Genomic DNA, 27,306 nt, shown 5'->3' on the forward strand with positions numbered 1-27,306 from the left:
AGACAACTCCACGCAGCTCTCTTCAGTCACAGGTGTTCCCTGTTCGGGGAAGTCCGGCAAAAACCTTCCCTGACCTTGGGGAGGCAGCCTCAGTCACTGGGATATCCTGCAATCACCCCTAGCATTCCCTGGCACAGAGACATTAGGAAAACCCTCAGGGGAGACGAGCTTAGGCATTCCGTTGGAACCCACGCGCTGCCGACCGTTGGTGGAACCTCCCCACGCTCAGGATTCCGGAACCATTGTCAGTGCGTGGGGGAGCTCGAGAGACAACTCCACGCAGCTCTCTTCATTCACAGGAGTTCCCTGTTCGGGGAAGTCCGCGAAATAACTTCCCTTACAATGGGGAGGCAGCGTATGTCACTGGGATAACCTGCAAACACCCCTACCACTCCCTGGTACAGTGACATTAGGAAAAACCTCAGGGGAGACGAGCTTAGGCATTCCGTTAGAACCCACGCGCTGCCGACCGTTGGTGGAACCTCCCCACGCTCAGGATTCTGGAACCATTGTCAGTGCGTGGGGGAGCTCGAGAGACAACTCCACGCAGCTCTCTTCATTCACAGGAGTTCCCTGTTCGGGGAAGTCCGGGAAATAAATTCCCTGACCTTGGGGAGGCAGCCACGTTCACTGGGATATCCTGCAATCACCCCTAGCATTCCCTGGCACAGAGACATTAGGAAAACCCCTAGGGAAGACGAGCTTAGGCATTCCGTTAGAACCCACGCGCTGACGACCGTTGATGGAACCTCCCCAAGCTCAAGATTCCGGAACCATTGTCAGTGCGTGGGGGAGCTCGAGAGAAAACTCCACGCAGCTCTCTTCATTCACAGGGGTTCCCTGTTCGGGGAAGTCCGGGAAATACCTTCCCTGCCCTTGGGGAGGCAGCGTATGTCACTGGGATATCCTGCAAACCCCCCTACCATTCCCTGGCACAGAGACATTAGGAAAACCCTCAGGGGAAACGAGCTTTGGCATTCCGTTAGAACCCACGCGCTGCCGACCGTTGTTGGAACCACCCCACGCTCAGTATTCCGGAAATATTGTCAGTGCGTGGGGGAGCTCGAGAGACAACTCCACCCAGCTCTCTTCAGTCACAGGTGTTCCCTGTTCGGGGAAGTCCGGGAAATAAATTCCCTGACCTTGGAGGGGCAGCCTCGGTCACTGGGATATCCTGCAATCACCCCTAGCATTCCCTGGCACAGAGACAATATGAAAACCCTCAGGGGAGACGAGCTTAGGCATTCCGTTAGAACCCACGCGCTGCCGACCGATGGTGGAACCTCCCCACGCTCAGGATTCCGGAACCATTGTCAGTGCGTGGGGGAACTCGAGAGAAAACTCCACGCAGCTCTCTTCATTCACAGGAGTTCCCTGTTCAGGGAAGTCCTTGAAATACCTTCCATGACCTTGTGGAGGCAGCGTATGTCACTGGGATATCCTGCAAACCCCCCTACCATTCCCTTGCACAGAGACATTAGGAAAACCCTCAGGGGAGACGAGCTTAGGCATTCCGTTAGAACCCAAGCGCTGCCGACCGTTGGTGGAACCTCCCCACGCTCAAGATTCCGGAACCATTGTCAGTCCGTGGGGGAGCTCGAGAGACAACTCCACGCAGCTCTCTTCATTCACAGGAGTTCCCTGTTCGGGGAAGTCCTGGAAATACCTTCCCTGACTTTGGGGAGGCAGCGTATTTCACTGGGATATCCTGCAAAGCCCCCTAACATTACCGGGCACAGAGACATTAGGAAATCCCTCAGGGGAAACGAGCTTAGGCATTCCGTTAGAACCCACGCGCTTCCGTCCGTTGTTGGAACCTCCCCACGCTCAGGATTCCGGAACCATTGTCAGTGCGTGGGGGATCTCGAGAGACAACTCCACGCAGCTCTCTTCAGTCACAGGTGTTCCCTGTTCGGGGAAGTCCGGGAAATACCTTCCCTGACCTTGGGGAGGCAGCCTCGGTCACTGGGATATCCTGCAATCACCCCTAGCATTCCCTGGCACAGAGACATTAGGAAAACCCTCAGGGGAGACAAGCTTAGGCATTCCGTTAGAACCCACGCGCTGCCGACCGTTGGTGGAACCTCCCCACGCTCAGGATTCTGGAACCACTGTCACTGCGTGGGGGAGCTCGAGAGACAACTCCACGCAGCTCTCTTCATTCACAGGAGTTCCCTGTTCGGGGAAGTCCGGGAAATACCTTCCCTGAACTTGGGGAGGCAGCGTATGTCACTGGGATATCCTGCAAACCCCCCAACCATTCCCTGGCACAGAGACATTAGGAAAACCCACAGGGGAGACGAGCTTAGGCATTCCGTTAAAACCCACGCGCTGCCGACCGTTGGTGTAACCTCCTCACGCTCAGGATTCCGGAACCATTGTCAGTGCGTGGGGGAGCTCGAGAGAAAACTCCACGCAGCTCTATTCATTCACAGGATTACCCTGTTCTGGGAAGTCCGGGAAATACCTTTGCTGACCTTGAGGGGCAGCCTCGGTCACAGGGATATCCTGGAATCACCCCTAGCATTCCCTGGCACAGAGACATTAGGAAAACCCTCAGGGGAGACGAGCTTAGGCGTTCCGTTAGAACCCACGCGCTGCCGACCGTTGATGGAACCTCCCCACGCTCAGGATTCCGGAACCATTGTCAGTGCGTGCGGGAGCTCGAGAGACAACTCCACGCAGCTCTCTTCATTCACAGGAGTTCCCTGTTCGGGAAAGTCCGGGAAATACCTTCCCTGAACTTGGGGAGGCAGCGTATGTCACTGGGATATCCTGCAAACCCCACTACCATTCCCTGGCACAGAGACATTAGGAAAACCCTCAGGGGAGACGAGCTTAGGCATTCCGTTAGAACCCACGCGCTGCCGACCGTTGGTGGAACCTCCCCACGCTCAGGATTCCGGAACCATTGTCAGTGCGTGGGGGAGCTCGAGAGACAACTCCACGCAGCTCTCTTCATTCACAGGAGTTCCCTGATCGGGGAAGTCCTGGAAATACCTTCAATTACCTTGGGGAGGCAGCGTATTTCACTGGGAAAACCTGCAAAGCCCCCTACCATTCCCTGGCACAGAGGCATTAAGAAAACCCTCAGGGGAGACGAGCTTAGGTATTCGGTTAGAACCCACGCGCTGCCGACAGTTGGTGGAACCGGCCAACGCTCAAGATTCCGGAAACATTGTCAGTGCATGGGGGAGCTCGAGAGACAACTCCACGCAGCTCTCTTCAGTCACAGGTGTTCCCTGTTTGGCGAAGTCCGGGAAATAAATTCCCTGACCTTGGGGAGGCAGCCTCGGTCACTGGGATATCCTGCAATCACCCCTAGCATTCCCTGGCCCAGAGACATTAGGAAAACCCTCAGGGGAGACGAGCTTAGGCATTCAGTTAGAACCCACGCGCTGCCGAACGTTGGTGGAACCTCCCCACGCTCATGATTCCGGAAAAATTGTCAGTGCGTGGGGGAGCTCGAGAGACAACTCCACGCAGCTCTCTTCATTCACAGGAGTTCCCTGTTCGGGGAAGTCCGGGAAATACCTTCCCTGACCTTGGGGAGGCAGCGTATGTCACTGGGATATCCTGCAAACACCCCTACCATTCCCTGGCACAGAGACATTAGGAAAACCCTCAGGGGAGACGAGCTTAGGCATTCCGTTAGAACCCACGCGCTGCCGACCGTTGGTGGAACCTCCCCACGCTCAGGATTCCGGAACCATTGCCAGTGCGTGCGGGAGCTCGAGAGACAACTCCACGCAGCTCTCTTCAGTCACAGGTGTTCCCTGTTCGGGGAAGTCCGGGAAATAACTTCCCTGAACTTGGGGAGGCAGCGTATGTCACTGGGATATCCTGCAAACCCCCCTAAAATTGCCTGGCACAGACACAATAGGAAAACCCTCAGGGGAGACGAGCTTAGGCATTCGGTTAGAACCCACGCGCTGCCGACCGTTGGTGGAACCTCCCCACGCTCAGGATTCCGGAACCATTGTCAGTGCGTGGGGGAGCTCGAGAGACAACTCCACGCAGCTCTCTTCAGTCACAGTTGTTCCCTGTTCGGAGAAGTCCGAGAAATAACTTCCCTGACCTTGGGGAGACAGCCTCTGACACTGGGATATAATGCAATCACCCCTAGCATTCCCTGGCACAGAGACATTAGGAAAACCCTCAGGGGAGACGAGCTTAGGCATTCAGTTAGAACCCTCGCGCTGCCGACCGTTGGTGGAACCTCCCCACGCTCAGGATTCCGGAAACATCGTCAGTGCGTGGGGGAGCTCGAGAGACAACTCCACGCAGCTCTCTTCAGTCACAGGTGTTCTCTGCACGGGGTAGTCCGAGAAATAACTTCCCTGACCTTGGGGAGGCAGCCTCGTACACTGGGATATCCTGCAATCACCCCTAGCATTCCCTGGCACAGAGAAATTAGGAAAATCCTCAGGGGAGACGAGCTTAAGCATTTCGTTAGAACCCACCCGCTGCCGCCCGTTGGTGGAACCTCCCCACGCTCAGGATTCCGGAACCTTTGTCAGTGCGTGGGGGAGCTCGAGACAACTCCACGCAGCTCTCTGCAGTCACAGGTGTTCCCTGTCCGGGGAAGTCCGAGAAATACGTTCCCTGACCTTGGGGAGGCAGCCTCTGACACTGGGATATCCTGTAATCACCCCTAGCATTCCCTGGCACAGAGACATTAGGAAAACCCGCAGGGGAGACGAGCTTAGGCATTCCGTTAGAACCCACGCGCTGCCGACCGTTGGTGGAACCTCCCCACGCTCAGGATTCCGGAACCATTGTCAATGCGTGGGGGAGCACGAGAGACAACCGCACACAGCTCTCTTCAGTTACAGGTGTTCCATGTTCGCGGAAGTCCGAGAAATACCTTCCCTGACATTGGGGAGGCAGCCTCTGACACTGGGATATCCTGCAATCACCCCTAGCATTCCCTGGCACAGAGACATTAGGAAAAGCCTCAGGGGAGACGAGCTTAGGCATTCCGTTAGAACCCACGCGCTGCCGACCGTTGGTGGAACCTCCCCACGCTCAGGATTCCGGAACCATTGCCAGTGCGTGGGGGAGCTCGAGAGACAACTCCACGCAGCTCTCTTCAGTCACAGGTGTTCCCTGTTCGGGGAAGTCCGAGAAATACCTTCCCTGACTTTGGGGATGCAGCCTCTGACACTGGGATATCCTGCAATCACCCCTAGCATTCCCTGGCACAGAGATATTAGGAAAACCCGCAGGGGAGACGAGCTTAGGCATTCCGTTTGAACCCACGCGCTGCCTACCTTTGGTGGAACCTTCCCACGCTCAGGATTCCGGAACAATTGTCAGTGCGTGGGGGAGCTCGAGAGACAACTCCACGCAGCTCTCTTCAGTCACAGGTGTTCCCTGTTCGGGGAAGTCCGAGAAATACCTTCCCTGACCTTGGGGAGGCAGCCTCTGACACTGGGATATCCTGCAATCACCCCTAGCATACCCTGGCACAGAGATATTAGGAAAATCCTCAGGGGAGACGAGCTTAGACATTCCGTTAGAACCCACGCGCTGCCGACCATTGGAGGAACCTCCCCACGCTCAGGATTCCGGAACCATTGTCAGTGCGTGGGGGAGCTCGAGAGACAACTCCACGCAGCTCTCTTCAGTCACAGGTGTTCCCTGCTCGGGGAAGTCCGATTAATACCTTCCCTGACCTTGGGGAGGCAGCCTCTGACACTGGGATATCCTGCAATCACCCCTAGCATTCCCTGGCACAGAGACATTAGGAAAACCCTCAGGGGAGACGAGCTTAGTCATTCCGTTAGAACCCACGCGCTGCCGACCGTTGGTGGAACCTCCCCACGCTCAGGATTCCGTAACAATTTTCAGTGCGAGGGGGAGCTCGAGAGACAACTCCACGCAGCTCTCTTCAGTCACAGGTGTTCCCTGTTCGGAGAAGTCCGAGAAATACCTTCCCTGACCTTGGGGAGGCAGCCTCTGACACTGGGATATCCTGCAATCACCCCTAGCATTCCCTAGCTCAGAGACATGAGGAAAAAACTCAAAGGAGACGAGCTTAGGCATTCCGTTAGAACCGACGCGCTGCCGAAAGTTGGTGGAACCTCCCCACGCTCAGGATTCCGGAACCATTGTCAGTGCGTGGGGGAGCTCGAGAGACAACTCCACGCAGCTCTCTTCAGTCACAGGTGTTCCCTGTTCGGGGAAGTCCGGGAAATACATTCCCTGACCTTGGGGAGGCAGCCTCTGACCCTGGGATATCCTGCAATCACCCCTAGCATTCCCTGGCACAGAGACATTAGGAAAACCCTCAGGGGAGACGAGCTTAGGCATTCCGTTAGAACCCACGCGCTGCCGACCGTTGGTGGAACCTCCCCACGCTCAGGTTCCGGAACCATTGTCAGTGCGTTTGGGAGCTCGAGAGACAATTCCACGCAGCTCTCTTCAGTCACAGGTTCTCCCTGTTCGGGGAAGTCCGAGAAATACCTTCCCTGACCTTGGGGAGGCAGCCTCTGACACTGGGATATCCTGCAATCACCCCTAGCATTCCCTGGCACAGAGACATTAGGAAAACACTCAGGGGAGACGAGCTTAGGCATTCCGTTAGAACCCACGCGCTGCCGACCGTTGGTGGAACCTCCCCACGCTCAGGATTCTGGAACAATTGTCAGTGCGTGGGGGAGCTCGAGAGACAACTCCACGCAGCTCTCTTCAGTCACAGGTGTTCCCTGTTCGGGGAAGTCCGAGAAATACCTTCCCTGACCTTGGGGAGGCAGCCTCTGACACTGGGATATCCTGCAATCACCCCTAGCATTCCCTGGAACAGAGATATTAGGAAAACCCTCAGGGGAGGCGAGCTTAGGCATTCCGTTAGAACCCACGCGCTGCCGACCGTTGGTGGAACCTCCCCACGCTCAGGATTCCGGAACCATTGTCAGTGCGTGGGGAACTCGAGAGACAACTGCACGCAGCTCTCTTTAGTCACAGGATTTCCCTGTTCGGGGAAGTTCGAGAAATACCTTCCCTGACCTTGGGGAGGCAGCCTCTGACACTGGGATATCCTGCAATCACCCCTAGCATTCCCTGGCACAGAGACATTAGGAAAACCCTCAGGGGAGACGAGCTTAGGCATTCCGTTAGAACCTACGCGCTGCCGACCGTTGGTGGAACCTCCCCACGCTCAGGATTCCGGAACCATTGTCAGTGCGTGGGGAACTCGAGAGACAACTGCACGCAGCTCTCTTCAGTCACAGGATTTCCCTGTTCGGGGAAGTTCGAGAAATACCTTCCCTGACCTTGGGGAGGCAGCCTGTGACACTGGGATATCCTGCAATCACCCCTAGCATTCCCTGGCACAGAGACATTAGGAAAACCCTCAGGGGAGACGAGCTTAGGCATTCCGTTAGAACCCACGCGCTGCCGACCGTTGGTAGAACCTCCCCACGCTCAGGATTCCGGAACCATTGTCAGTGAGTGGGGGACCTCGAGAGGGAACTCCACGCAGATCTCTTCAGTCACAGGTGTTCCCTGTTTGCGGAAGTCCGAGAAATAACTTCCCTGACTTTGGGGAGGCAGCCTCTGTCACTGGGATTTCCGGAAAACCCCCCTAGCATTCCCTGACACAGAGACTTTAGGAAAACTCTCAGGGGAGACGAGCTTCCGCATTCCATTAGATCCCACGCGCTGTCGAACGTTGGTGGAACATCCCCACGCTCAGGATACCGCAGCCGTTTTCAGTGAGTGGGGGATCACTTTAGACAACTCCACTCAACTCTCTTCAGTCACAGGTGTTCCCTGTTCGGGGAAGTCCGAGAAATCACTTCCCTGAACTTGGGGAGGCAGCTTCTGTCACCGGGATTTCCTACAAACCCCCATAGAATTCCCTGGCACATGGACATTAGGAAAACCCTCAGGGGAGACAAGCTTAGGCATTCCGTTAGAACCCACGCACTGCCGTCCGTTGGTGGAACCTCCGCAAGCTCAGGATTCCGCACCCGTTGTCAGTGCATGGGGGACCTCGAGAGGCAACTCCACGCAGCCCTATTCATTCACAGGTGATCCCTGTTCGGGGAAGTCCCAGAAATAACTTCCCTGTCTTTGGGGAGGCAGCCTGTATCCCTGGGAATTCCTGAAATCCCCCATGGCATTCCCTGGCAGAGGGACATTAGGAAAACACTCAGGGGAGACGAGCTTAGGCATTCCGTTAGAACACACGCGCTGCCGACCGTTGGTTGGACCTCCCCACGCTCAGGATTCCGCAGGCGTTGTCAGTGCGTGGGGGAGCTCGAGAGACAACTCCACGCAGCAGTCTTCAGTCACAGGTCTTCCCTGTTCGGGGAAGTCCGAGTAATAAATTCCCTGACCTTGTGGAGGCAGCCTCTGTCACTGGGATTTCCTGTAAAACCCCCTAGCATTCCCTGGCACAGGGACATTTGGAAAATCCTCAGAGGAGAGGAGCTTGGTCATTCTGTTAGAACCCACACGCTGCCGACCGTTGGTGGAACCTCCCAACGCTCAGGATTCCGCAGCCATTGTCAGTGAGTGGGGGAGCTCGAGAGGCAACACCACGCAGCTCTCTTAAGTCACAGGTGTTCCCTGTTCGAGGAAATCCGAAAAATACCTTCCCTGATTTTGGGGAGGCAGACTCTGTCACTGGGATTTCCTGCAAACCCCCCTAGCATTCCCTGGCACAGGGACATTAGGAAAACCCTCAGGGGAGACGAGTTTAGGCATTCCGTTAGAACCCACGCGCTGCCGACCTTTGGAGTTACCTCCCCACGATCAGGATTCCGCAGGCGTTGTCAGTGCGTGGGGGAGCTCGAGAGACAACTCCATGCAGCTCTCTTCAGTCAAAGGTGTTCCATGATCGGGGAAGTCCGAGAAATCACTTCCCTGACTTTGGAGAGGCAGCCTCTGACACTGGGATATCCTGCAATCACCCCTAGCATTCCCTGGCACAGAGACATTAGGAAAAACCTCAGGGGAGACGAGCTTAGGCATTCCGATAGAACCCACGCGCTGCCGACCGTTGGTGGAACCTCCCCATGCTCAGGATTCCGGAAACATTGTCAGTGCATGGGGGAGCTCGACAGACAACTCCACGCAGCTCTCTTCAGTCACAGGTGTTCCCTGTTCGCGGAAGTCCGAGAAATAACCTCCCTGACCTTGGGGAGGCAGCCTCTGACACTGGGATATCCTGCAATCACCCCTAGCATTCCCTGGCACAGAGACATTAGGAAAACTCTCAGGGGAGATGAGCTTAGGCATTCCGTTAGAACCCACGATCTGCCGACCGTTGGTGGAATCTCCCCACGCTCAGGATTCCGGAACCATTGTCAGTGCGTGGGGGAGCTCGAGAGCAAACTCCACGCAGTTCTCTTCAGTCACAGGTGTTCCGTGTTCGGGGAAGTCCGAGAAATAGCTTACCTTACCTTGGGGAGGCAGCCTCTGACACTGGGTTATCCTGCAATCACCCCTAGCATTCCCTGGCAAAGAGATATTAGGAAAACACTCAGGGGAGACGAGCTTAGGCATTCCGTTAGAACCCACGCCGTGACGACCGTTGGTGGAACCTCCCCAAGCTCAGTATTCCGGAATCATTGTCAGTGAGAGGGGGAGCTCGAGAGACAACTCCACGCAGCTCTCTTCAGTCACAGGTGTTCCCTGTTCGGGGAAGTCCGGGAAATAACTTCCCTGACCTTGGGGAGGCAACCTCTGACACTGGGATATCCAGCAATCACCCCTAGCATTCCCTGGCACACAAACATTAGGAAAACCCTCAGGGGAGACGAGCTTTTGCATTCCGTTAGAACCCACGCGCTGCCGACCATTGTTGGAATCTCCCCACGCTCAGGATTCCGGAACCATTGTCAGTGCTTTGGGGAGCTCGGGAGACAACTCCACGCAGCTCTCTTCAGTCACAGGAGTTCCCTGTACGGGAAGTCCGAGAAATAACTTCCCTGAACTTGGGGAGGCAGCCTCTGACACTGGGATAACCTGCAATCACCCCTAGCATTCCCTGGCACAGAGACATTAGGAAAACACTCAGGGGAGACGAGCTTAGGCATTCCGTTAGAACCCACGCGCTGCCGACCGTTGGTGTAACCTCCCCACGCTTAGGATTCCGGAACCATTGTCAGTGCGTGGGGGAGCTGGAGAGACAACTCCACGCAGCTCTCTTCAGTCACAGGTGTTCCCTGTTCGTGGAAGTCCGAGAAATACATTCCCTGACTTAGGGGAGGCAGCCTCTGACACTGGGATATCCTGCAATCACCCCTAGCATTCCCTGGCACAGAGATATTAGGAAAAGCCTCAGGGGAGACGAGCTTAGGCATTCCGTTAGAACCCACGCGCTGCCGACCGTTGGTGGAACCTCCCCACGCTCAGGATTCCGGAACCATTGTCAGTGCGTGGGGGAGCTCGAGAGACAACTCCACGCAGCTTTCTTCAGTCACAGGTGTTCCCTGTACGGACAAGTCCGAGAAATAACTTCCCTGACCTTGGGGAGGCAGCCTCTGACACTGGGATATCCTGCAAACACCCCTAGCATTCCCTGGCACAGAGAAATTAGGAAAACACTCAGGGGATACGAGCTTAGGCATTCCGTTAAAACCCACGCGCTGACGACCGTTGGTGGAACCTCCCCACGCTCAGGATTCCAGAAACATTGTCAGTGCGTGGGGGAGCTCGAGAGACAACTCCACGAAGCTCTCTTCAGTCACAGGTGTTCCCTGTTCGCGGAAGTCCGAGAAATACCTTCCCTGACCTTGGGGAGGCAGCCTCGGACCCTGGGATATTCTGCAATCAACCCTAGCATTCCCTGGCACAGAGACATTAGGAAAATCCTCAGGGGAGACGAGCTTAGGCATTCCGTTAGAACCCACGCGCTGCCGACCGTTGGTGGAACCTCGCCACGCTCAGGATTCCAGAACGATTGTCAGTGCGTGGGGGAGCTCGTGAGACAACTCCACGCAGCTCTCTTCAGTCACAGGTGTTCCCTGTTCGGGGAAGTCCGAGAATTACCTTCCCTGACCTTGGGGAGGCAGCCTCGGGCATTGGGATATCCTGCAATCACCCCTAGCATTCCCTGGCACAGAGAAATTAGGAAAACCATCATGGGAGACGAGCTTAGGCATTCCGTTAGAACCCACGCGCTGCCGACCGTTGTTGGAACCTCCCCACGCTCAGGATTCCGGAACAATTGTCAGTGCGTGGGGGAGCTCGAGAGACAACTCCACGCAGCTCTCTTCAGTCACTGGTGTTCCCTGTTCGCCGAAGTCTGAGAAATACCTTTCCTGAATTTGGGGAGGCAGCCTCGGACACTGGGATATTCTGCAATCACCCCTAGCATTCCCTGGCACAGAGACATTAGGTAAAACCTCAGGGGATACTACCTTAGGCATTCCGTTAGATCCCACGCGCTGCCGACCGTTGGTGGAACCTCCCCGCGCTCAGGATTCCGGAACCATTGTCAGTGCGTGGGGGAGCTCGAGAGACAACTCCACGCAGCTCTCTTCAGTCACAGGTGTTCCCTGTTCGGGGAAGTCCGAGAAATAGCTTCCCTGACTTTGGGGACGCAGCCTCGGACACTGGTATATCCAGCAATCAACCCGAGCATTCCCTTGCAGAGAGACATTAGGAAAACCCTCAGGGGAGACGAGCTTAGGCATTCCGTAAGAACCCACGCGCTGCCGACCGTTGGTGGAACCTCCCCACGCTCAGGATTCCGGAACCATTGTCAGTGCGTGGGGGAGCTGGAGAGACAACTCCACGCAGCTCTCTACAGTCACAGGTGTTCCCTGTTCGGGAAGACCGAGAAATAAATTCCCTGAATTTGGGGAGGCAGCTTCTGACACTGGGATATCCTGCAATCACCCCTAGCATTCCCTGGCACAGAGATATTATGAAAACCCTCAGGGGAGACGAGCTTAGGCATTCCGTTAGAACCCACGCGCTGCCGACCGGTGGCGGGACTTCCCACCCTCAGGATTCCGGAACCATTGTCAGTGCGAGGGGGAGCTCGAGAGACAACTCCACGCAGCTCTCTTCAGTCACAGGTGTTCCCTGTTCGGAAAAGTCCGAGAAATAATTTCCCTGACCTTGGGGAGGCAGTCACTGACCCTGGGATATCCTGCAATCACCCCTAGCATTCCCTGGCACAGAGACTTTAGGAAAACCCTCAGGGGAGACGAGCTTAGGCATTCCGATAGAACCCACGCTCTACCGACCGTTGGTGGAACCTCCCCAAGCTCAGGATTCCGGAACCATTGTCAGTGCGTGGGTGAGCTCGACAGACAACTCCACGAAGCTCTCTTCAGTCACAGGTGTTCCCTGTTCGGGGAAGTCTGAGAAATACCTTCCCTGACCTTGGGGAGGCAGCCTCTGACACTGGGATATCCTGCAATCACCCCTAGCATTCCCTGGCACAGAGAAATTAGGAAAACCCTCAGGGGAAACGAGCTTAGGCATTCCGTTAGAACCCACGCGCTGCCGACCGTTGGTGGAACTTCCCCACGCTCAGGATTCCGGAACCATTGTCAGTGCGTGGGGGAGCTCGAGAGACAACTCCACGCAGCTGTCTTCAGTCACAGCTGTTCCCAGTACGCGGAAGTCCGAGAAGTAACTTCCCTGAACTTGGGGAGGCAGCCTCTGACACTGGGATATCCTGCAATCACCCCTAGCATTCCCTGGCACAGAGACATTAGGAAAACACTCAGGGGAGACGAGCTCAGGCATTCCGTTAGAAACCACGCGCTGACGACCGTTGGTGGAACCTCCCCACGCTCAGGATTCCGGAATCATTGTCAGTGCGTTGGGGAGCTCTAGAGACAACACCACGCAGCTCTCGTCAGTCACAGGTGTTCCCTGTGCGGGGAAGTCAGAGAAATACCTTCCCTGACCTTGGGGAGGCAGCCTCTGACACTGGAATATCCAGCAATCACCCCTAGCATTCCCTGGCACACAAACATTAGGAAAACCCTCAGGGGAGACGAGCTTAGGCATTCCGATAGAACCCACGCCCTGCCGACCGTTGTTGGAACCTCCCCACGCTCAGGATTCCGGAACCATTGTCAGTGCGTGGGGGAGCTCGACAGACAACTACACGCAGCTCTCTTCAGTCACAGGTGTTCACTTTCGGGGAAGTTCGAGAAATAACTTCCCTGACCTTGGGGAGGCAGCTTCTGACACTGGGATACCTGCAATCTCCCCTATAATTCCCTGGAACAAAGACATTAGGAAAAAACGCAGGGGAGACGAGCTTAGGCATTCAGTTAGAACCCACGCGCTGCCGACCGTTGGTGGAACCTCCCCACGCTCAGGATTCCGGAAAAATTGTCAGTGCGTGGGGGAGCTCGAGAGACAATTCCACGCAGCTCTCTTCAGTCACAGGTGTTCCCTGTACGGGGAAGTCCGAGAAATACCTTCCCTGACCTTGGGGAGGCAGCCTCTGACACTGGGATATCCTGCAATCACCCCTAGAATTCCCTGGCACAGAGACAGTAGCAAAACAAGCAGGGGAGACGAGCTTAGGTATTTCGTTAGAACCTACGCGCTGCCGACCGTTGGTGGAACCTCCCCACACTCAGTATTCCGGAAGCATTGTCAGTGGGTGGGGGAGCTGGAGAGACAACTCCACGCAGCTCTCTTCAGTCACAGGGGTTCCCTGTTCGGTGAAGTCCGAGAAATACCTTCCCTGACTTTGGGGAGTCAGCCTCTGACACTGGGATACACTGCATTCACCCCTAGCATTCCCTGACTCAGAGACATTAGGAAGATCCTCAGGAGAGACGAGCTTAGGCATTCCGTTAGAACCCATGCGCTGCCGACCGGTGGTGGAACCTCTAAACGCTCAGGATTCCGGGACCATTGTCAGTGCGTGGGGGAGCTCGAGAGAGAATTCCACGCAGCTCTCTTCAGTCACAGGTGTTCCCTGTTAGGGGAAGTCCGAGAAATACCTTCCCTGACTTTGGGGAGGCAGCCTCTGAAACTGGGATATCCTGCAATCACCCCTAGCATTCCCTGGCACAGAGACATTAGGAAAATCCTCAGGGGAGACGAGCTTAGGCATTCCGTTAGAACCCACGCGCTGCCGACCGTTGGTGGAACCTCCCCACGCTCAGGATTCCGGAACAATTGTCAGTGCGTGGGGGAGCTCGAGAGAAAACTCCACGCAGCTCTCTTCAGTCACAGGTGTTCCCTGTACGGGGAAGTCCGAGAAATAACTTCCCTGACCTTGGGGAGTCAGCCTCTGACACTGGCATATCCTGCAATCACCCCTAGCTTTCCCTGGCATAGAGACATTAGGAAAAGCCTCAGGGGAGACGAGCTTAGGCATTCCGTTAGAACCCACGCGCTGCCGACCGTTGGTGGGACCTCCCCACACTCAGGATTCCGGAACCATTGTCAGTGCGTGGGGGAGCTCGAGAGACAACTCCACGGAACTCTCTTCAGTCACAGGTGTTCCCTGTTCGGGGAAGCCATAGAAATACCTTCGCTGACCATGGGGAGGCAGCCTCTGACACTGGGATATTCTGCAATAACCCCTATCATTCCCTGGCACAGAGACATTAGGAAAACCCTCAGGGGAGACGAGCTTTGGCATTCCGTTAGAACCCACGCGTTGCCGACCGTTGGTGGAACCTCCCCACGCTCAGGATTCCGGAACCATTGTCAGTGCGTGAGGGAGCTCGAGAGACAACTCCACGCAGCTCTCTTCAGTCACAGGTGTTCCCTGTTCTGGGAAGTCCGAGAAATATCTTCCCTGACCTTGGGGAGGAAGCCTCTGACACTGGGATACCTTGCAATCAACCCTAGCATTCCCTGGCACAGAGACATTAGGAAAACCCTCAGGAGAGACGAGCTTAGTCTTTCTGTTAGAACCCACGTGCTGCCGACCGTTGGTGGAACCTCCCCACGCTCAGGATTCCGCAGCCGTTGTCAGTGCGTGGGGGAGCTCGAGAGGCAACTCCACGCTTCTCTTTTCAGTCACTGGTCTTACCCATTCGGGGAAGTCCGAGAAATATCTTAGCTGACCGTGGGTAGGCAGCCTCTGTCACTGGGATATCCTGCAATCCCCCATAGCATTCCCTGGCACAGGGAAATAAGGAAAAGCCTCAGGGGAGACGAGCGTAGGTATTCCGTAAGAACCCTCACGCTGCCGACCGTTGGTGGAACCTCCACACTCTCAGGATTCCGCAGCCTTTGTCAGTGCGTGGGGGACTTCGAGAGGCAACTCCACGCAGCTCTCTTCAGTCACAGGTTTTCCCTGTTCGGGGAATTCCGCGAAATATCTTCCCTGACTTTGGGTAGGTAGCCTCTGACACTGTGATTTCCTGCAAAACCCCTAGCATTCCCTGGCACAGGGACATTAGGAAAACACACAGGGAGACGAGCTTAGGCATTCCGTTAGAACCCACGCGCTGCCGACCGTTGGTGGAACCTCCCCACGCTCAGGATTCCGCAGCCATTGTAGGTGCGTGGGTGTCCTCGAGAGGCAACTACACGCAGCTCTCTTCAGTCACAGGTGTTCCCTGTTCGGGGAAGTCCGAGAAATACCTTCCCTGACCTTGGGGAGGCAGCGTCTGTCAGTGGGATTTCCTGCAAACCCCCCTAGCATTCCCTGCCACATGGAAATTAAGAAAAACCTCAGGGAGACGAGTTTAGGCATTCCGTTAGAAACCACGCGCTGCCGACCGTTGTGGAACCTCCCCACGCTCAGGATTCCGGAACCAATGTCAGTGCGTGGGGGAGCTCGAGAGACAACTCCACGCAGCTCTCTTCAGTCACAGGTGTTCCCTGTTCAGAGAAGTCCGAGAAATAAATTCCCTGACCTTGGGGAGGCAGTCAGTGACCCTGGAATATCCTGCAATCACCCCTAGCATTCCCTGGCACAGAGACATTAGGAAAACCCTCAGGGGAGACGAGCTTAGGCATTCCGATAGAACCCACGCCCTGCCGACCGTTGTTGGAACCTCCCCACGCTCAGGATTCCGGAACCATTGTCAGTGCGTGGGGGAGCTCGACAGACAACTACACGCAGCTCTCTTCAGTCACAGGTGTTCCCTTTCGGGGAAGTCCGAGAAATAACTTCCCTGACCTTGGGGAGGCAGCTTCTGACACTGGGATATCCTGCAATCTCCCCTATCATTCCCTGGAACAAAGACATTAGGAAAAAACGCAGGGGAGACGAGCTTAGGCATTCCGTTAGAACCCACGCGCTGCCGACCGTTGGTGGAACCTCCCCACGCTCAGGATTCCGGAAAAATTGTCAGTGCGTGGGGGAGCTCGAGAGATATCTCCACGCAGCCCTCTTCAGTCACAGGTGTTCCCTGTTCGGGGAAGTCCGAGAAATACCATCCCTGAACTTGGGGAGGCAGACTCTGACACTGGGAAATCCTGCAATCACCCCTAGCATTTCCTGGCACAGAGACATTAGGAAAATCCTCAGGGGAGACGAGCTTAGGCATTCCGTTAGAACTCTCGCGCTGCCGACCGTTGGGGGAACCTCCCCACGCTCAGGATTCCGGAAACATTGTCAGTGCGTGGGGGAGCTCGAGAGACCACTCCACGCAGCTCTGTCCAGTAACAGGTGTTCCATGTTAGGGGAAGTCTGAGAAATACATTCCCTGACCTTGGGGAGGCAGCCTCTGACACTGGGATATCCTGCAATCACGCCTAGCATTCCCTGGCACAGAGACATTAGGAAAATCCTCAGGGGAGACGAGCTTAGGCATTCCGTTAGAACCCACGCGCTGCCGACCGTTGGTGGGCCACCCCACGCTCAGGATTCCGGAACCATTGTCAGTGCGTGGGGGAGCTCGAGAGACAACTCCACGCAGCTCTCTTCAGTCACAGGTGTTCTCTGTTCGGACAAGTCCGAGAAATAATTTCCCTGACCTTGGGGAGGCAGCCTCTGACACTGGGATATCCTGCAATCATCCCTAGCATTCCCTGGCACAGAGACATTAGGAAAACCCTCAGGGGAGACGAGTTTAAACATTCCGTTATATCCCACGCGCTGCCGACCGTTGGTGGAACCTCCCCACACTCAGGATTCCGAAAACATTTTCAGTGCGTGGGGGAACTCGAGGGACAATTCCAAGAAGCTCTCTTCAGTCACAGGTGTTCCCTGTTCGGGGAAGTCCGAGAAATACCTTCCCTGACCTTGGGGATGCAGCCTCTGACACTGGGATATCCTGCAATCACCCCTAGCATTCCCCGGCACAGAGATATTAGGAAAACCCTCAGGGGAGACGAGCTTAGGCATTCCGTTGGAACCCACGCGCTGCCGACCGTTGGTGGAACCTCAACACGCTCAGGATTCCGGAAACATTGTCAGTGCGTGCGGGAACTCGAGAGACAACTCCACTCAGCTCTCTTCAGTCACAGGTGTTCCCTGTTCGGGGAAGTCCGAGAAATAACTTCCCTGACCTTGGGGAGTCAGCCTCTGACACTGGGATATCCTGCAATCACCCCTAGCATTCCCTGGCACAGAGACATTAGGAAAACCCTCAGGGGAGACGAGCTTAGGCATTCCGTTAGAACCCACGCGCTGCCGACCGTTGGTGGAACCTCGCCACGCTCAGGATTCCGGAACGATTGTCAGTGCGTGGGGGAGCTCGTGAGACAACTCCACGCAGCTCTCTTCAGTCACAGGTTTTCCCTGTTCGGGGAAGTCCGAGAATTACCTTCCATGACCTTGGGGAGGCAGCCTCGGACACTGGGATACCCTGCAATCACCTCTAGCATTCCCTGGCACAGAGACATTAGGAAAACCCTCATGGGAGACGAGTTTTGGCATTCCGTTAGAACCCACGCGCTGCCGACCGTTGGTGGAACCTCCCCACGCTCAGGATTCCGGAACAATTGTCAGTGCGTGGGGGAGTTCGAGAGACAACTCCACGCAGCTCTCTTCAGTCACAGGTGTTCCCTGTTCGCCGAAGTCCGAGAAATAACTTTCCTGACCTTGGGGAGGCAGCCTCGGACCCTGGGATACTATGCAATCACCCCTAGCATTCCCTGGCACAGAGACATTAGGAAAAACCTCAGGGGAGACGAGCTTAAACATTCCGTTAGAACCCACGCGCTGCCGACCGTTGGTGGAACCTCCCCACGCTCAGGATTCCGGAATCATTGTCAGTGCGTGGCGGAGCTCGAGAGACAACTCCACGCAGCTCTCTTCAGTCACAGGTGTTCCCTGTTCGGGGAAGTCCGAGAAATATCTTCCCTGACTTTGGGGAGGCAGCCTCGGACACTGGGATATCCTGCAATCACCCCTAGCATTCCCTGGCACAGAGACATTAGGAAAACCATCAGGGGAGACGAGCTTAGCCTTTCCGTTAGAACCCACGCGGTGACGACTGTTGGTGGAACCTTCCCACGCCCAGGATTCCGGAAAAATTGTCAGTGCGTGGGGGAGCTCGAGAGAAAACTCCACGCAGCTCTCTTCAGGCACAAGTGTTCCCTGTTCGGACAAGTTCGAGAAATAACTTCCCTGAAGTTGGGGAGGCAGCCTCTGACACTGGGATAATCTGCAATCACCCCTAGCATTCCCTGGCACAGAGACATTAAGAAAACCCTCAGGGGAGACGAGCTTAGGCATTCCGAGAGAACCCACACGCTGCCGACCGTTGGGGGAACCTCCCCACGCTCAGGATTCCGGGACCTTTGTCAGTGAGTGGGGTAGCTCGAGAGACAACTCCACGCAGCTCTCTTCAGTCACAGGTGTTCCCTGTTCGGGGAAGTCCGAGAAACAACTTCCCTGACCTTGGGGAGTCCGCCTCTAACACTGGGATATAATGCAATCACCCCTAGCATTCCCTGGCACAGAGACATTAGGAAAACCCTTAGGGGATACGAGCTTAGGCATTCCGGTAGATCCCACGCGCTGCCGACCGTTGGTGGGACCTCCCCACGCTCAGGATTCCGGAACCATTGTCAGTGCGTGGGGGAGCTCGAGAGACAACTCCACGCAGCTCTCTTCAGTCACAGGTGTTCCCAGTACGGGGAAGTCCGAGAAATACCTTCCCTGACCTTGGGGATGCAGCCTCTGACACTGGGATATCCTGCAATCACCCCTAGCATTCCATGGCACACAGACATTTGGAAAAGCTTCAGGGGAGACGAGCTTATGCATTCCATTAGAACCCACGCGCTGACGACCGTTGGTGGAACCTCCCCACGCTCAGGATTCCGGAACCATTGTTAGTGCGTGGGGGAGCTCGAGAGAAAACTCCAAGCAGCTCTCTTCAGTCACAGGTGTTCCCTGTTCGCCGAAGTCCGAGAAATACCTTCCCTGTCCTTGTAGAGGCAGCCTCTGACACTGGGATAACCTGCAATCACCCCTAGCATTCCCTGGCAGAGAGACATTAGGAAAATCCTCAGGGGAGACGAGCTTAGGCATTCCGTTAGAACCCACGCGCTGCAGACAGTTGCTGGAACCTCCCCACGCTCAGGATTCCGGAACCATTGTCAGTGCGTGGGGGAACTCGAGGGACAACTCCAAAAAGCTCTCTTCAGTCACAGGTGTTCCCTGTTCGGGGAAGGCCGAGAAATAGCTTCCCTGACCTTGGGGAGGCCGCCTCTGACACTGGGATATAATGCAATCACCCCTAGCATTCCCTGGCACAGAGACATTAGGAAAACCGTCAGGGGATACGAGCTTAGGCATTCCGGTAGATCCCACGTGCTGCCGACCGTTGGTGGAACCTCCCAACGCTCAGGATTCCGGAACCATTGTCAGTGCGTGGGGGAGCTCGAGAGACAACTCCACGCAGCTCTCTTCAGTCACAGGTGTTCCCTTTTCGGGGAAGTCCGAGAAATTACTTCCCTGACTTTGGGGAGGCAGCCTCTGACACTGGGATACCATGCAATCACCCCTAGCATTCCCTGGCACAGAGACATTAGGAAAATCCTCAGGGGAGACGAGCTTAGGCATTCCGTTAGAACCCACGCGCTGTCGACCGTTGGTGGAACCTCCCCATGCTCAGGATTCCGGAACCATTGTCAGTGCGTGGGGGAGCTCGAGAGAAAACTCCACGCAGCTCTCTTCAGTCACAGGTGTTCCCTGTTCGGGGAAGTCCGAGAAATATCTTCCCTGAACTTGGGGATGCAGCCTCTGACACTGGGATATCCTGCAATCACCCCTAGCATTCCCTGGCACAGAGATATTAGGAAAACCCCCAGGGGAGACGAGCTTAGGCATTCCGTTAGAACCCACGCGCTGCCGACCGTTGGTGGAACCTCCCCACGCTCAGGATTCCGGAACCATTGTCAGTGCGTGGGGGAGCTCGACAGACAACTCCACGCAGCTCTCTTCAGTCACAGGTATTCCCTGTTCGGGGAAGTCCCAGAAATACCTTCCCTGACCTTGGGGAAGCAGCCTCTTATACTGGGATATCCTGCAATCACCCCTAGCATTCCCTGGCAAAGAGACATTAGCAAAACCCTCAGGGGAGACGAGCTTAAGCATTCCGTTAGAACCCACGCACTGCCGACCGTTGGTAAAACCTCCCCACGCTCAGGATTCCTGAACCATTGTCAGTGCGTGGGGGAGCTCGAGAGGAAACTCCACGCAGCTCTCTTCAGTCACAGGTGTTCCCTGTTCGGGGTTGTCCGAGAAATTTCTTCCCTGGCCTTGTGGAGGTAGCCACTGACACTGGGATATCCTGCAATCACCCCTAGCATTCCCTGGCACAGAAACATTAGGAAAAGCCTCAGGGGAGACGAGCTTAGTCATTCCGTTAGAACCCACGCGCTGCCGACCGTTGGTGGAACCTCCCCACGCTCAGGATTCCGGAAATATTGTCAGTGCGTGGGGGAGCTCGAGAGAAAATTCCACGCAGCTCTCTTCAGTCACAGGTGTTCCCTGTTTGTGTAAGTCCGAGAAATACTTTCCCTGACCTTGGGGAGGCAGCCTCTGACACTGGGATATCCTGCAATCACCCCTAGAATTCCCTGGCACAGAGACATTAGGAAAACCCTCAGGGGAGACGAGCTTAGGCATTCCGTTAGAACCCACGCGCTGCCGACCGTTGGTGGAACCTCCCCACGCTCAGGATTCCGGAACCATTGTCAGTGCGTGGGGGAGCTCGAGAGAAAACTTCACGCAGCTCTCTTCAGTCACAGGTGTTCCCTGTTCGGGGAAGTCCAAGAAATACCTTCCCTGTCCTGGGGAGTCAGCCACTGACACTGGGATATCCTGCAATCACCCCTAGCATTCCCTGGCACAGAGACATTAGGAAAACACTCAGGGGAGACGAGCTTAGGCATTCCGTTAGAACCCACGCGCTGCCGACCGTTGGTGGATCCTCCCCACGCTCAGGATTCCGGAAAAATTGTCAGTGCGTGGGGGAGCTCGGGAGACAACTCCACGCAGCTCTCTTCAGTCACAGGTGTTCCCTGTTCGGGGAAGTCCGAGAAATACCTTTTCTGACCTTGGGGAGGCAGCCTCGGACACTGGGATATCCTGCAATCACCCCTATCATTCCCTGGCACAGAGACATTAGGAAAAACCTCAGGGGAGACGAGTTAAGGCATTCCGTTAGAACCCACGCGCTGACGACTGTTGGTGGAACCTCCCCACACTCAGGATTCCGGAACAATTGTCAGTGCGTGGGGGATCTCGAGAGACAACTCCACGAAGCTCTCTTCAGTCACAGGTGTTCCCTGTTCGCGGAAGTCCGAGAAACACCTTCCCTGACCTTGGGGAGGCAGCCTCTGACACTGGGATGTCCTGCAATCACCCATAGCATTCTCTGGCACAGAGACATTAGGAAAAACCTCAGGGGAGACGAGCTTAGGCATTCCGTTAGAACCCACGCGCTGCCCTCCGTTGGAGGCACCTCCCCACGCTCAGGATTCCGGAACCATTGTCAGTGCGTGGGGGAGCTCGAGAGACAACTCCACCCAGCTCTCTTCAGTCACAGGTGTTCCCTGTTCGCGGAAGTCGGAGAAAAACATTCGCTGACCTTGGGCAGGGAGCCTCTGGCACTGGGATATCCTTTAAAACCCCTAGCATTCCCTGGCACAGAGACATTAGGAAAACCCTCAGGGGAGACGAGCTTATGAAATCCGTAAGAACCCACGTGCTGCCGACCGTTGGTGGAACCTCCCCTCGCTGAGGGTTCCGGAATCATTTTCATTGCGTGGGGGAGCTCGAGAGACTAATTCTCGCATCTCTCTAAAGTCACAGGTGTTCCCTGTTCGGAGAAGTCCGAGAAATAACTTCCCTGACCTTGGGGAGGCAGCCACTGTCACTGGGATATCCTGCAAACCCCCCTAGCATTCCCTGGCACAGAGACATTAGGAAAACCCTCAGGGGAGACGAGCATAGGCATTCCGTTTGAACCCACGCACTGCCGACCGTTGGTGGAACCTCCCCACGCTCAGGATTCCGGAAAAATTGTCAGTGCGTGGGGGATCTCGAGAGAAAACTCCACGCATCTCTCCTCTGTCACAGGTGTTCCCTGTACGGCGAAATCCGGGAAATACCTTCCGTGACCCTGGGGAGGCAGCCTCTGCCACTGCGACATTCTGCAAACCCCCCTAGCCATCCTTGGCACAGAGATATTAAGAAAACCCTCACGGGAGACGAGCTTAGGCATTCCGTTAGAACCCACGCGCTGCCGAACGTTGGTGGAACCTCCCCACGCTCAGGATTCCGAAACCAATGTCAGTGCGTGGGGGAGCTCGAGAAATAACTCCACGAAGCTCTCTTCAGTCACAGGTGTTCCCTGTTCGGGGAAGTCCGAGAAATAGTTTCCCTTAACTTGGGGAGGCAGCCTCTGACACTGGGATATCCTGCAATCACCCCTAGCATTCCCTGGCACAGAACATTAGGAAAACCCTCAGGGGAGACGAGCATAGGTATTCCGTTAGAACCCACGCGCTGCCGACCGTTGGTGGAACCTCCCCACGCTCAGGATTCCGGAAACATTGTCAGGGCGTGGGGGAGCTCGAGAGACAACTCCACGCAGCTCTCTTCAGTCACAGGTGTTCCCTGTTCGGGGAAGTCCGAGAAATAAATTCCCTGATCTTGGGGAGGCAGCCTCTGACACTGGGATATCCTGCAATCACCCCTAGCATTCCCTGGCACAGTGATATTAGGAAAAACCTCAGGGGAGACGAGTTTAGGCATTCCGTTAAAACCCTCGCGCTGCCAACCGTTGGTGGAACTTCCCCACGCTCAGGATTCCAGAACCATTGTCAGTGGGTGGGGGAGCACGAGAGAAAACTCCACGCAGCTCTCTTCACTCACAGGTGTTCCCTGAATGGGGAACTCCGACAAATACTTTCCCTGACCTTGGGGAGTCAGCCTCTGACACTGGGATATCCTGCAATCACCCCTAGCATTCCCTGGCACAGAGACATTAGGAAAACTCTCAGGGGAGGCGAGCTTTGGCATTCCATTAGAACCCACGCGCTGCCGACCGTTGGTGGAACCTCCCCACGCTCAGGATTCTGGAACCATTGTCAGTGCGTGGGGGAGCTCGAGAGAAAACTCCACGCAGCTCTCTTCAGTCACAGGTGTTCCCTCTTCGGGGAAGTCCGAGAAATACTTTCCCTGACCTTGGGGAGTCAGCCTCTGACACTGGGATATCCTGCAATCACCCATAGCATTCCCTGGCACAGAACATTAGGAAAACCCTCAGGGGAGACGAGCATAGGTATTCCGTTAGAACCCACGCGCTGCCTACCATTGGTGGAACCTCCCCACGCTCAGGATTCCGGAAACATTGTCAGTGCTTGGGGGAGCACGAGAGACAACTCCACGAAGCTCTCTTCAGTCACAGGTGTTCCCTGTACGGGGAAGTCCGAGAAATACCTTCCCAGACCTTGGGGAAGCAGCCTCTGACACTGGGATATCCTGCAATCACCCCTAGCATTCCCTGGCACAGAGACATTAGGAAAACCCTCAGGGGAGACGAGCTTAGGCATTCCGTTAGGACCCACGCGCTGCCGACCGTTGGAGGAACCTCCCCACGCTCAGGATTCCGGAACCATTGTCAGTGCATGGGGGAGCTCGAGAGACAACTCCACATAGCTCTCTTCACTCACAGGTGGTTCCTGATTGGGGAAGTCCGAGAAATACCTTCCCTGAACTTGGGGAGGCAGCCTCTGACACTGGGATATCCTGCAATCACCCCTAGCATTCCCTGGCACAGAGACATTAGGAAAACCCTCAGGGGAGACGAGCTTAGGCATTCCGTTTGAACCCACGCCCTGCCGACCGTTGGTGGAACCTCCCCACGCTCAGGATTCCAGAACCATTGTCAGTGGTTGGGGGAGCACGAGAGACAACTCCACGCAGCTCTCTTCACTCACAGGTGTTCCCTGTATGGGGAACTCCGACAAATACTTTCCCTGACCTTGGGGAGGCAGCCTCTGACACTGGGATATCCTGCAATCACCCCTAGCATTCCCTGGCACAGAGACATTAGGAAAACCCTCAGGGGAGACGAGCTTAGGCATTCCGTTTGAACCCACGCCCTGCCGACCGTTGGTGGAACCTCTCCACGCTCAGGATTCCAGAACAATTGTCAGTGGTTGGGGGAGCACGAGAGACAACTCCACGCAGCTCTCTTCACTCACAGGTGTTTCTTGTATGGGGAACTCCGACAAATACTTTCCCTGACCTTGGGGAGGCAGCCTCTGACACTGGGATATCCTGCAATCACCCCTTGAATTCCCTGCCACAGAGACATTAGGAAAACCATCAGGGGAGACGAGCTTAAGCATTCCGTTAGACCCCACGCGCTGCCGACAGTTGGAGGAACCTCCCCACGCTCAGGATTCCAGAAACATTGTCAGTGCGTGGGGGAGCTCGAGAGAAAACTCCACGCAGCTCTCTTCAGTCACAGGTGTTCCCTGTACTGGGAAGTCCGAGAAATAGTTTCCTGACCTTGGGGAGGCAGCCTCTGACACTGGGATATCCTGCAATCAACCCTAGCATTCCCTGGCACAGTGATATTAGGAAAACCCTCAGGGGAGACGAGTTTAGGCATTCCGTTAAAACCCTCGCGCTGCCAACCGTTGGTGGAACTTCCCCACGCTCAGGATTCCAGAACCATTGTCAGTGGGTGGGGGAGCACGAGAGACAACTCCACGCAGCTCTCTTCACTCACAGGTGTTCCCTGTATGGAGAACTCCGACAAATACTTTCCCTGACCTTGGGGAGTCAGCCTCTGACACTGGGATATCCTGCAATCACCCCTAGCATTCCCTGGCACAGAGACATTAGGAAAACACTCAGGGGAGGCGAGCTTTGGCATTCCGTTAGAACCCACGCGCTGCCGACCGTTGGTGGAACCTCCCCACGCTCAGGATTCTGGAACCATTGTCAGTGCTTGGGGGAGCTCGAAAGAAAACTCCACGCAGCTCTCTTCAGTCACAGGTGTTCCCTGTTCGGGGAAGTCCGAGAAATAACTTCCCTGACCTTGGGGAGGCAGCCTCTGACACTGGGATATCCTGCAATCACCCCTAGCATTCCCTGGCACAGAGACTTTAGGAAAATCATCAGGGGAGACGAGCTAAAGCATTCCGTTAGAACCCACGCGCTGCCGACCGTTGGAGGAACCTCCCCACGCTCAGGATTCCGGAAACATTGTCAGTGCGTGGGGGAGCTCGAGAGAAAACTCCACGCAGCTCTCTTCAGTCACAGGTGTTCCCTGTTCGGGGAAGTCCGAGAAATACCTTCCCTGACCTTGGGGAGGCCGCCTCTGTCACTGGGATATCCTGCAATCACCCATAGCATTCCCTGGCACAGAACATTAGGAAAACCCTCAGGGGAGACGAGCATAGGTATTCCGTTAGAACCCACGCGCTGCCGACCGTTGGTGGAACCTCCCCACGCTCAGGATTCCGGAAAAATTGTCAGTGCTTGGGGGAGCACGAGAGACAACTCCACGAAGCTCTCTTCAGTCACAGGTGTTCCCTGTACGGGGAAGTCCGAGAAATACCTTCCCAGACCTTGGGGAAGCAGCCTCTGACACTGGGATATCCTGCAATCACCCCTAGCATTCCCTGGCACAGAGACATTAGGAAAACCCTCAGGGGAGACGAGCTTAGGCATTCCGTTAGGACCCACGCGCTGCCGACCGTTGGAGGAACCCCCCCACGCTCAGGATTCCGGAAACATTGTCAGTGCGTGGGGGAGCTCGAGAGACAACTCCACGCAGCTCTCTTCACTCACAGGTGGTTCCTGTTTGGGGAAGTCCGAGAAATAACTTCCCTGACCTTGGGGAGTCAGCCTCTGACACTGGGATATCCTGCAATCACCCCTAGCATTCCCTGGCACAGAGACATTAGGAAAACCCTCAGGGGAGACGAGCTTAGGCATTCCGTTTGAACCCACGCCCTGCCGACCGTTGGTGGAACCTCTCCACGCTCAGGATTCCAGAACCATTGTCAGTGGTTGGGGGAGCACAAGAGACAACTCCACGCAGCTCTCTTCACTCACAGGTGTTCCCTGTATGGGGAACTCCGACAAATACTTTCCCTGACTTTGGGGAGGCAGCCTCTGACACTGGGATATCCTGCAATCACCCCTAGCATTCCCAGGCACAGAGACATTAGGAAAACACTCAGGGGAGGCGAGCTTAGGCATTCCGTTAGAACCCACGCGCTGCCGACCGTTGGTGGAACCTCCCCACGCTCAGGATTCCGGAACCATTGTCAGTGCGTGGGGGAGCTCGAGAGAAAACTCCACGCAGCTCTCTTCAGTCACAGGTGTTCCCTGTTCGGGGAAGTTTGGGAAATAACTTCCCTGAACTTGGGGAGGCAGCGTCTGACACTGGGATATCCTGCAATCACCCCTAGCATTCCCTGCCACAGAGACTTTAGGAAAACCCTCAGGGGAGACGAGCTTAAGCATTCCGTTAGACCCCACGCCCTGCCGACCGTTGGAGGAACCTCCCCACGCTCAGGATTCCGGAACCATTGTCAGTGCGTGAGGGAGCTCGAGAGACAACTCCACGCAGCTCTCTTCAGTCACAGGTGTTCCCTGTTCTGGGAAGTCCGAGAAATATCTTCCCTGACCTTGGGGAGGAAGCCTCTGACACTGGGATACCTTGCAATCAACCCTAGCATTCCCTGGCACAGAGACATTAGGAAAACCCTCAGGAGAGACGAGCTTAGTCTTTCTGTTAGAACCCACGTGCTGCCGACCGTTGGTGGAACCTCCCCACGCTCAGGATTCCGCAGCCGTTGTCAGTGCGTGGGGGAGCTCGAGAGGCAACTCCACGCTTCTCTTTTCAGTCACTGGTCTTACCCATTCGGGGAAGTCCGAGAAATATCTTAGCTGACCGTGGGTAGGCAGCCTCTGTC

Source organism: Vicugna pacos, unplaced genomic scaffold (assembly GCF_048564905.1).
Source record: "Vicugna pacos unplaced genomic scaffold, VicPac4 SAC-SAT, whole genome shotgun sequence".
NCBI classification, from domain to species: domain Eukaryota; kingdom Metazoa; phylum Chordata; class Mammalia; order Artiodactyla; family Camelidae; genus Vicugna; species Vicugna pacos.